Source organism: Taudactylus pleione, unplaced genomic scaffold (assembly GCF_031769625.1).
Source record: "Taudactylus pleione unplaced genomic scaffold, aTauple2 ptg000296l, whole genome shotgun sequence".
Classification (NCBI taxonomy): domain Eukaryota; kingdom Metazoa; phylum Chordata; class Amphibia; order Anura; family Myobatrachidae; genus Taudactylus; species Taudactylus pleione.
The window spans coordinates 1,132,174-1,144,192 of NW_028284698.1; positions in this window are offsets into that span (position 1 = coordinate 1,132,174).

Here is a 12,019-nt window from a genome sequence, read left to right on the forward strand (position 1 = left end):
GAAGTACTTAGAATCCACCACAGATTGACAGCAGATTCATACTCTACTCTATTTAACAGTTGAGTCTATCGTAAAGGGGGCAATCCAACAGGGATTTAGACAGAAAAATAAGAAAGCAGTTACCTGCTCTTCCTAACAAAAGAACAAATTTACAATACGAAAAACAAGCAAATTAAAGTATTTCTGTTTAGCCTCTTTTGAGAAAATGCCAAATGGTAGTCCCAGTGGGACTCCAGTTTTATCAATGCCCACCACAAGGAAGGGGTGGCATATGGTCAATGATAATAGATTTGAAAGGTGGTTAGGGATGGCCCTTATTGAGAAAGTGTTTCAGAATAGGCTTATCAAGATGTTTTTTTCTCAATTGCCTGTTGAATGCTACTATTATATGTTAGATAGTCTTCTGCATAAAACTGCAAAGAGAAGACATATTGATTGATGGTAGAACTCAATTGAGGTATACTCACTTTGCACCCACTCATTCTGACCCATACATTTTGACCATTTCATAGACCATTGATTAAGTTGGTTGCTAAATTTCAGATATTTAGCATAATTTAGAACAATTTCAGATACAGCTAAACTGGTATGCTGATCTCTGCTGAAATACTGTAGAATAAAACCTAATTCGAAGTGAGGAGTAAGGTCCTCATTCAGAGCCGCTCATTAGCGGCAGTATGCTCGTAGCGTTCCGATGTTGTGCAACCACGCATGCGCTGGAATTACACAGCGCATGTGCGTACGGCTGATTGCGATCTTTTTTTAAGTCGTTCGTCAAATAGCGAACAGGAAGTGACATGTCAAATGTGATTGACAGAACAGGCCGTTTTTGGGCGGTGACGGGGGTGGAGATGGGAAAACGCAGGCGTGTCGAGGCATTTTGTGGGCGTCCCTAAATTATCTCATGCGAACGTCAAATGTGATCGGAACGAGTCATACGTCACTGTCTGATCCACTTTCCGTTCAAACTGCTCGCACAGCTTGGGGTCTGGTATACTCTACCGCAATGTCGATGGTCTTGTCCCCCTCCCCGTGCCTCTTTGATGTTTCATCGATGTTTAATTTTTAACCAGACAAGCAATCAACTTTGATTACAAAACTTGCTTGTAATGTGTTTAGCAACTAGTTTTTTTTTGGAAGCACAAAACCGTACGCAGGTGAAATACTCAGCTGCTAATTTCAGGATTAGATAATCAATTAGCGTACCATTTTTTTTTACCTAATTTTTTGCAGATTTTTGTTTTTGGGTTTATGTTATTGCACCAATATTGTCATCATGTTTGTGTTTTTTCTACATTTTTAATGTTCACGGAAATTTCACAAACATTTTTAATGGAAAAGTGTGCCTTTAAACTCCGAAATGGTTTTTAACCCTTTAGGTTTTGTGTTTTTTTTTTTTTTTGTGCTGGGATTACATAAAAAACATTTTTGGAATAATGTCACAATACAATGGTGAAGATTTAGAATGTTTTTATTTTTTGAAACACATTTTTTGTTTTTCCAGGCCATTTGCCAGTTTGCAGGTCTGGATAACGTCATAAAAACTGACATAATGAAATAAAAAACAAGAATGGTATTTTGCCAAAATAAAAAAACACACATTAAAAACAATTCACAAGAAAGGAGAGGGAAGTTTTGGCCCTTAAGGAATATGGGTCAAGCACAGGATTGTGGGAAAATTAGCCAGTGCTGTCATCGCTTTTTGCCCCATTTGGCTGGGGTAGGGTGGGAGCCTGACCGGGTCTGGGATGTCCTTTGGCTGGCCTGTCCAGAGGCAGATGTTGTGGCCTCTGGACTAGGCAGAGGACTAGGCACATTTGGAGGGATGGCTGTTGTTGTGCCAGAGGTGGAGGATCCTGATGTTCCGGCAGGAAGGGAGGCCGGCTCCACCATGTGCTGGCGAACGAGCTGCTCCAGGGCATTGGCAATTCGGATGTTGGCCCTGGTATTTTCCGCCAGGGCCTGACCAATGGTCACGTTGGCCACAGCATTTTGCTCCATGGCCTCCGCCACCCATAGCAGACTGGCGTCCATCCTCAGCAGAATCTCCGTGTGGTGATCCGATTTAAAATTGAGATCTGTGAGGAGGGCCACTGCCTGCGAGGGGGATTGCCCTGGACAGGCTTCTGCAGGGTCCCCAGCCAGATCTACTGCTTCCTCCCCTGCAGAGCCAGCACAAATTCTGCGGCCAAGGCTCCCCTCTGGAGCAGACTCATCCGCCTGTGTATCTGTGAGAAAAATTAGAAAAGAGGAACATTACAATCTACATATTGTCACAAACACATTTCAGAGTTGGTAACATAACAACATTTACCTGGGACAACATGAGGAGCCGCAAAGTCTGGCATGTCCGTATCCATGTTGGACACGCCAAACACCTCCTCATACTGCACATACCCCTGTGCCAGCTCTTCCAAGTCATTCAGCTCCAATGACACAGGGGTGGGACCCCCACCTGTCCCCCTTGCATGCCTAGCCCTCTCTGCCAGTTTTTGCTTCAGCCGATATTTATAATCGGTCCATCTGTGGGTCCAAAAAAAAGCATTATTCCTGCAGTATTTGGGCCTGTAACCACTTATATTAAAAATCTTTGACATCCCGGGCTAGACGTTCAAACTCACCCACCCTATTGACAGCACTGGCTATCTCCTCCCACATTTTCCACTTCTGGCTTGAACCCATATTCCGATCTGCCTGTGGCAGGGTGTCAACACACATTTGAACCAAAAACTCCTTCTCCTTTTTTGTGAATTGTGGCTGCCTTTTTTTTTTGGTTTCTTTGGTTGGCATACTCGGCCCAACAGCCTCTTCCATGGCATCCTCCACACCTTTTATTTCAAAAAATATTATCATTTACATGTCCAACTGTCTCTAAATTCGGGGTCTAACTAATCCTTTAATCAGAAAGAGAGAAGTACTTACCGGGCGCCTCTTGGCCATCGTTTTGCTGGTCTGTAGACATTTTGCTCAAAACAACTTGAACTACATCAGACCGTTTTGGCTTTTCCGTGACGTATTTATACATGTTTACACCAGGACCTTCTTTTTAACGCAGTCCAACAGCAGATACTCATTGTACTTATTCCCTACCCTGGGAGTACCTTTATAGTACGCTCACATGCCATTCAATGGTTATACAATGGCATGCAGCAGCTGCTATTTTGTAAACTCCACATAAAGGAGTAGCTTTACTTTTTCCTATAACCTTACTGTCTACAAGTACCTGGGTGGCATCACAGGCGACCTACGTGTGATCTGCCTCTCATTACAACCTGTGATTTACTTATATTCATTTTAATATTTGCAGGGTCAGCTATTATTTCATCTGACCCCCTTATCATTGTATTTCTCTGATTACTGTTCAGTGTTATTGTGCTGTGATATCTCACGTAACCTATATTGAATATTGTATGGTTATTATCACATTCTTTTCTAGAAGATTTGCTTGTATGCTTCTGCCGTAATTCTGATTAGCCATTGTGCTATGACGACATTATGAGGTCATTGAACTAGTATATGTTTTATATAGGTCTCAATATTGTATGAGACAGAGAATTATAGACCTATTTGTAATATTTCACTTAGCTTCACATAATTGTGATAAGTATTGTATTATATGTTGTCTTATGTTCTATGTATGTTTGTGTTCTGCTTGTGATAATTTATAGCTGTTATTCCAACAGTAATGCCAATAAGTAACAGGCTCAGACTTGTTTTTGGTATTTTAAAATATATCTAATAAAAGTTATTTTTTATATATTATTCTTATTATAACCTTTACATTCGAGTGCCCCCAACAAGAGAGTTTTCTTCTTCTTCCCCATACTACGTTTATCTATACTCTCATGGGGAGCACCTCCACACTTTACAATATTTTTGCTTGACACCTATACTAGGGTTTGATATTTATAATTGTGGATTTTCATTATTCTTTTGACTAATTATATCCAATATATTATATCCTGTGCTCAAACTATATCCCCCTATTCCCCCCTTCCCTGGTCATTTGTATTTATACATGCGTCCTTATTTTTGGTTCGCATCATTGATTGTGCGCTCCTATGATCCATCCTTAATTTGAGCGGGAAAAAAAGACTATTTATGGATATGGGCGACTCGAGTCGAGGTGGCGGGTGTTGATTGTTGGAGGTATCGTGTGTAGTCGTGAATTGTTGGCGGGCTTAGTGGTTGTGAGGCATATTTTTGGAGGTGGAGTTGGTGCTTTATTTTTTTAGGATATTTTGCGTTGTTTTTTTTGGAGTGCGGATATTTGTTTGTTGGTTTTTTTGGGAGTAAGTATTTTTGTCATGTCCTTTAAAAAATAAGGGATCTACAAGCCGAATTTCTTCAGTTTAATATTTTTTTTATTTTTTTCCAGTTATTTTGGCTTGGCCCCAGAGAAGTTTTTGGACTGTGACTTATTGTTCAACTTTTGATAAGTTTGTATTTAACATTATTTGAAGAATTTGATGTGTGGGTCTTTGCATATATTTTGAACATTAATGTCTTATTTTTTTATTTTCCTATCATGTATTAACACTAAATATAGCGTCAGTTATTTGCAAATATTTTTCCTTGGTTTTTCAATGTCCAAATGCGAACTATTTAGCGCACTAATGTTTCCTTATTCTCCCTCGCAAAATGCGAACTATTTAGCGCACTAATGTTTCCTTATTCTCCTTCGCCAAATGCGAACTATTTAGCGCACTAATGTTTCCTTATTCTCCTTCGCCAAATGCAAACTATTTAGCGCACTAATGTTTCCTTATTCTCCTTCGCCAAATGCAAACTATTTAGCGCACTAATGTTTCCTTATTCTCTTTCGCCAAATGCGAACTATTTAGTGCACTAATGTTTCCTTATTCTCCTTCGCCAAATGCAAACTATTTAGCGCACTAATGTTTCCTTATTCTCCTTCACCAAATGCGAGCTATTTAGCGCAATAATGTTTCCTTATTCTCCTTCGCCAAATGCGAACTATTTAGCGCAATAATGTTTCCTTATTCTCCTTCACCAAATGTGAACTATTTAGCACAATAATGTTTGTTTGTGTATAAATTTGCCCATTCTTTTTTGGCCTCTCAATGTCGGTTACATTGTCTAAATAATGTGTTCTCCCCCCTATCTTTTAACGCATTTTTATTTTTGTTAAAGAATCAAATATGTCCAACAAAAAAACTTACCGGAATTTCAATTTTGGAAATGTAGGTTGTTGCACTCATGACCATACCCCGGCATGTAAGCAGCTTTGGATTTTTAACCTAAGATAAGTACATTTTTATAAAAAAATAACTACCTGGCTTCCCATTTCAGGTTGATGTTGGTCGTATTGTTTTGGCCATGCTTCCAGAACCCGACGAACATCAATCTCGTCCCAGGCATAGGCATCGTAGGCGTGCAAGGCCCAAGATATTTAGAACACGTGTCACCCTTTTTAGAATGCCCGATGATGAGGTTTTACGATGATACCGTCTTCCTCCAAAAATCATGATAGACACTCTCTCATTAATAGAGAGTGATCTTGAGTCCTACAGCAATACCACCACTTACGCAATTAATGGCGGTGTTACATTTCTGTGCCTCAGGATCCTTTCAAACCACAGTGGGAATAGTGGCCGGAATCTCGCAAACCTCATTTTCAAGGATCCTGAGGGCAGTGATGGAGGCCCTTTTCAAGCACCTCCATCATTTTATTAACATGCCATTGGATATGGGTGCCCTTAGTGTGGCAAAGGCCAACTTTTACCAAATAGCTGGCTTCCCACACATCATAGGGGTTGTGGATGGTACTCACATACCACTTCAGCCTCCAGCACGGCTGGAGGCAATTTTTAGGAACCGAAAGCACTATCACTCCCTGAATGTAATGGTGGTATGTGATGCCTCCCTCCAGATCCTGTCCCTGAATGCAAAATTACCAGGAAGTGCACATGACTCATTCGTCATCCGGCAATCAGGGATATGGCACAAATTAAACAACCTACAAGCTGGTGATGCGTGGCTTCTGGGTAAGTGGAGACCTTTAGTACATAACAATGTTAAGCTTGATACACAGTGATCCTGATGTCACTTCTTTTTCACAGGAGACAGTGGCTACCCTTGCACGCCCTGGCTGCTCACTCCTTATTTGGCTCCCACACCAGGGCCACAAAGTAATTTTAATGCCGCACTTACAGCCACCAGGCAAGTGGTGGAGCGCTGTATCGGCCTTTTAAAAGGCCGATTCAGATGCCTCCACCGCTCTGGTGGCGAACTCATGTATTTGCCGAAAATTGTGGTCCTGTGTGGGATCTTTCACAACATCGCCATAAGGAGTGGTGTCCCAATGCAGCCAGAGGATGCCTTACCTGAGGATGGCACCCCCGAGGTTGGTCGGAGGTCAGTATGTGGGGGGGCCATACACGATGATGTGGTGGCCCGATTTTTCAGGTAATTATTGTCAAACATTTACTTAATTGTCCCAATGTCTACATGTATGATTGTAATGTGCCTTTTTAATCTTGTTTTTCATTTTTTGTTCTTGTCTTCCTTTTCAAACCATGTAAGAACGATGCCTACTACCTGATCCACTAAATTGTCTACATGTGGCCACATTGGAACTAACTTGTTGAAAAATTATTTCATCGCCTCATTTGTGGATTCATGTTGGCCTGCTACTTATTTCCACAGTTCTTGAGTGTTGTTTGTTTTTTTTGCATTTGGTGTAGGTTGTTTTTTGTAGTGTGTTTTCACTGTGTGAATTGCTTGTCACAATTCACTTTCTGTTTGTGTTTGCTGTGTATTAAAGTTTTGTTTTCCGTTCAAATGGCTGTTTATTTCCACATTACAAGCACGTGTAACCTGTCTCCCAAAATGCCACCTTTCATAATGCCGAATCCTGTAATGTGTGAAATTGTAAAGTCTTTGAACATGCTTTGTGGCTTAGAAAAAACAACAAAGGTATTAGGGTGAATCAGTAGTTTGATAAAAAAAAGAGGCCTAAGCAGGTTTCAGTTTCTATTTACATTACCCACCACAAGAAAAACAACAAACTGTTGGTTTAGACACAAACCTATTGGTATGGTGAGGTGTTTAATGTGGCAGCTTACATACTTTCTAGTGCTTTGGACAATCTAATTTACCTTACTTTAAAGAACATGACCAAATAGTGGACCTATGGAAGGTTAAACAATGAAATATTTTCAGACAAGAAATGAGACTCGTTAACATACAACGCTATTTTATTTTGACAAAAAAAACAAAAGAAATTTCAAACAAACAAAAAATCAGCTCCGAAGGAGCACCGACATGTGGTCGAGGACCACGAGCATAGAAATGACGTGGCCTCGCAAGGCGGCCAAGCCCTCCTGCATACCATGCATCCGTCTCTGGTCCGCTGTTGGTATAAAAAAAATGGGATCCGTAATGAAATGACACCATACATTATAAGTGGAAAAAACAAACTAAACAAATAAATCTAGTTGAAAACAAGATCCAGTTTGGTGATTAAAAAAAAGGCCTGGCAAATGCTAAGATGGTATCAATAATAATTTATAAATGAACACACAAAAAGGCGAACCAAAAAGGACACAGTAGCCTTGTTAGGGTAAAGCACAAAACCCCAAGAATGAGTGTTTTCACATGTGTGATATGTATTAGGGGAAAATATCCAAGACATTGTATATCCAATTCAAAATGATTTATTACAACAAAAGAAAGGTAAACATACCGGTCATTGGGCTGGATGGTCTTGGTTGAACTCCATCCTCCTCCTCCTCGGAGGTGGGCCAGTGCTGGTGGGTTGAGGGAGGGGAGAGGGGGAATTGGGGGAAGGTTGGGGAGATGGGCTCGGACTGGTCGTCGGTGGAAGGGGCCGAGCCCGGCGCCGAACTCTGCGGCGAGTGCGGATTCTGCGTTCAGCCCCTAAATGATTAAGGAAAAATGTGTTAATTTTTGGGGGGAAGGGGGGTGTGGAAGCCAAATTTCCAAACCCCCAAAAATAACAAACATTCTAAAACAGGAAAACATGCACACACAGACATGTCAAAAAACAGGGCTAGACTGAAAACAAACATGCACACACAGACATGTCAAAAAACAAAAAACAGGGCTAGACTGAAAACAAACATGCACACACAGACATGTCAAAAAACAAAAAACATGGCTAGACTGAAAACAAACATGCACACGCAGATAGGGCCGCAACAAACAAACAGGGCGAGACTGGAAACAAACATGCACACGCAGATAGGGCCGCAAAAAACTAACAGGGCTATACTGTAAACAAGCACACGCAGATAGGGCAGAAAACAAATCCGACAAACAAAAAATAAACTTACTTGCAGCGATCCGCTGCCGAAAACATGCCAGCAAGCGGGGGGTGCGGCACCGCAGATCAGACCACCTGCGCTCTAATTGGCCTATATTACGGCGTGAGCCGAAGGAGCGCAGGTGGAGGCGAACCTCCGCATAGGCCGATCGCTTGGCCCGGTTGGTGATGGGGGGAGGCTGGCTGGTGATCCTCCGGTCCATGACCTCTGTGAGGACCAACAGCTCCCGGGTTGTAAATGCGGAGGCTCTCATGATGGCAATGATTTTTTTTACAACAAACAGTTTTAATAAAGGCCAGAGAAAACTTTTGATTGGCTAATGTACTTTGTAAATTAACAGGAACCATTGTATTGGTTATTGTATGAGTCATGTGTCCTACAGGCTCCAAAATCTAATGTGAGTTATGATAGGCTTCATGCAGTGACATGCGTAAGCTAATATAAATAAAGAAATTTATATCTGAAAATAGGAATATCCTAAACACAGGAAAACAAAAAGATAATTGGTTACAACATGTTGTTTTGAAAAAGTAAACCATTGGTGAAACCGTACGTATTCTGCTGGTAAAATGACACACACGGACAACAATAAAGTTTATTGAAACACCAAAAAAAATAGGATGCCAAACATGTGAAGAGCAATTAAGCTAATTAATATATTGATTGGCATGATACGATTAAAGTATGTATGCAGAATGAACGAGCAGGTAATCGAAATCTGACAGGCCCACTTCCGGTCTGTACTTGTGCGAGCGTTCCCTGCAACCAAATTGGGAGATGGCCGGTCGCAATTTTGCTTGCTCGTTAGCTAGCGGAGGGGTTGGGAGACTTTGGGGCGGAAGATTAGCTACGAGCGTACTTACGAGCGAGCGCTTGAATTTACATTTTCTCGCTCGTTCGTCGAACGAGCGATCAGCCACTTGCGTACGGCTCTGAATCAGGCCCTAATACAGGAAAAGGGGAAGATTTTCTACAGCCTGTCCTACTGTTTCTGATGATGAAAATGTGTCACCTGATCAACTGCAGAGGATGTAGCTTCCCATACTTTAAAGAGATAGCCGGGAGTTTGGTTGGACAAAGTTTAGGGAACTTTTATTCATCCACTGTCACCACTGTCCTAAAATGGATGGAATTTAACCCATCTGTCTGAACTGCAGGGTGCTTAATGGAGAAAACAATCATGACTCAAAAGTGAGACAACCTGGCGTTACAAAGTACTAAGGGCCTGATTCAGAGCTGGACGCAATTAGCTCTCGCTCGTCCAGAAAATAGGGGTGGCTATTCAAATCAACCGTTCGCTCTTTGCGATCTGTTCATGTCTCTAGGTCTGAACGAGCGAACAAAATTTGCGGTCGTTTTTTGGACAACTACGCCCCCTGGCCGCTCGCATCCTATGTCATGTCCGCTATTTATTAGATTAATCGAGTACATCGACCAGGGTATGAACTGCTCGCTATTCTTGGGGCTGGTTTTTGCTACCACAATTTTGCGAGCAGTTCTGGCTATAAAATAACCCAGTGATGTGGTCAATGATGCTGCTGTTTTAATTATGCACACCCATAAAACGCCCGTTTTGACTTTTAAGCACACCTGCGTTCGGATCTCCACTCCCCGTTTTCAAGCACCCTCCCCCATTACCACCCACATACGCTTACTCCTGTCACTCAAATTATCAGGCATTCGCTATTTTGCGAGCACATGAATTTCGGCCGCACTGACTGGTTCGCGCATGTGTATAACGATCCGTACGCATGCGCAGTTGGGCAAACATCGCTCGGAGCGAACGAGCGGCCACTTACGAGCGGCTCTGAATCAGGCCCAATGTCCCAATCCAGTTGTTATAGTCTCTTTTGTATAGTACTTCTATAACTGATCATCTTCTATCTGAACAATATAATCTATTTCTACTCAGCAATATATTAAATGTCCCCAGAAGTCATACTCAAACCTGAAAGTTTGTCAATATGTATTTTCACTGATTAAAATATTAAACCTGTTTTGAGAGAACATTGCTATTGGCTAAATGAGAACAGAAAAGAACAATTTAGTATAAAGGGCCTGATTCTGAGTTGGATGCACAAAGTATCGATTTCTAAGAGACATGATTTGTTTTATGTTGCTATTTATCACTACAGTAGATGCTGATACATTGAAACATAGCAAAAGATATATATTCCAGGACTATTTTGATAAGACAAATATATAGTTCTTGTACAGTATTTACTTTTCATTGATGCTAAAGTGATATACTCATATGATTTTTATGTGTTGTGTTACATGTTTAAAATTGTGATAATAAAATTTGTTTTGATTTTTAACACTTACTGAAAAGCTTAGTGCTTCCAGAGCAGTTTCCCTCGTTGTATGTTGATGTGTGTGTAACACCTGTGGATCTATTGTATACATACAGTATATATTATATACACACAAATCTCTCTCTATATAAAATAAAGGGCCTGATTCAGAGCCGTTCGTTAACAGCAGTACGCTCATTGCGTTCCGATGTTGAGAAAGCGCGCATGCGTCGGTGTAACACTGCGCATGTGCGTACGGCAGATTGCGAGCTTTTTTTGTCTCGTTCGTCAAATAGCGTACAGGAAGTGACATGTCAAATGTGATTGACAGAACAGGGCGTTTTTGGGCGTTGACGGGGATGGAGATGGAAAAACGCAGGCGTGGCGAGGCGTTTTTGGGGCGTACATACATTATCAGATGCGAACGTCAAATGTGTTCGTACCAACTCATACGTCACTGGATGATCCTCTTTCCGTTCAAAATGCTCGCACAGCTTAGGGTCTGGATTACTCGACCACATTGGCGATGGCCTTCTCCTCCGTCCCGGCACTCCACGATGTTGCATCGAATAATCACGGCTTGTCAGAAAATCAATTAGTGTTGTATTGAAAACCGGCTTGGAATGTGTTTTCAAATCAGTTTTTTGGGTTAGCACAAAACCGTATGCAGGTGGAAATCATAGCTGCTAATGTCAGGATTACAGAATTAGAATTAGCGTACATTTGTGGGGGGGGTTTTGGGGGTTGATATTTGGTTTTTGGCCTATTGAAACAATAAAGTCATCATGTTTGTGTGTTTTTGGCCATTTTGCTTTTGGCTGGTGAATTTGCATCCTTATGTAAATTTAAAAATGTTCCTTAAAGAGCCCTTTTTTTTTCTCAGGTAAAATGTTGGTGGTGCGCGTTTTTGCCTTGTGGGCCAGGATTAAATGTAAACCATTTCTACAATAATGTCAGAACACAATGTCGTACATTTTTTTCACATTTATTGGGAAATAAAAACAATTTCATGCACATTTTTTCCCAAAACTTTTTTTGCAGTGTTCATTCCAAAAAATTTAATAATTGTGCAAACATAAAAGTTATGGAAACGTAAAGCTAAAAATTAAAAACAATTCACAAGAAAGGAGAGGGAAGTTTTGGCCAGAAAGGAATATGGGGCAAGCACAGAAGGAGTGTGGGAAAAGTAGCCAGTGCTGTCAACGTTTTTTCCCCCGTTTGGCAGGGGGAGGGAGGGCGCCAGACCGGGTCCGGGATGTCATCGGGCTGGCCTGTCCAGAGGCAGATGTTGTGGCCTCTGGACTAGGCACAGGGCTAGGCACATTTGGAGGATTGGCTGATGTTGTGCCAGAGGTGGAGGATCCTGATGTTCCGGCAGGAAGGGAGATCGGCTCCACCATGTGCTGGCGAACGAGC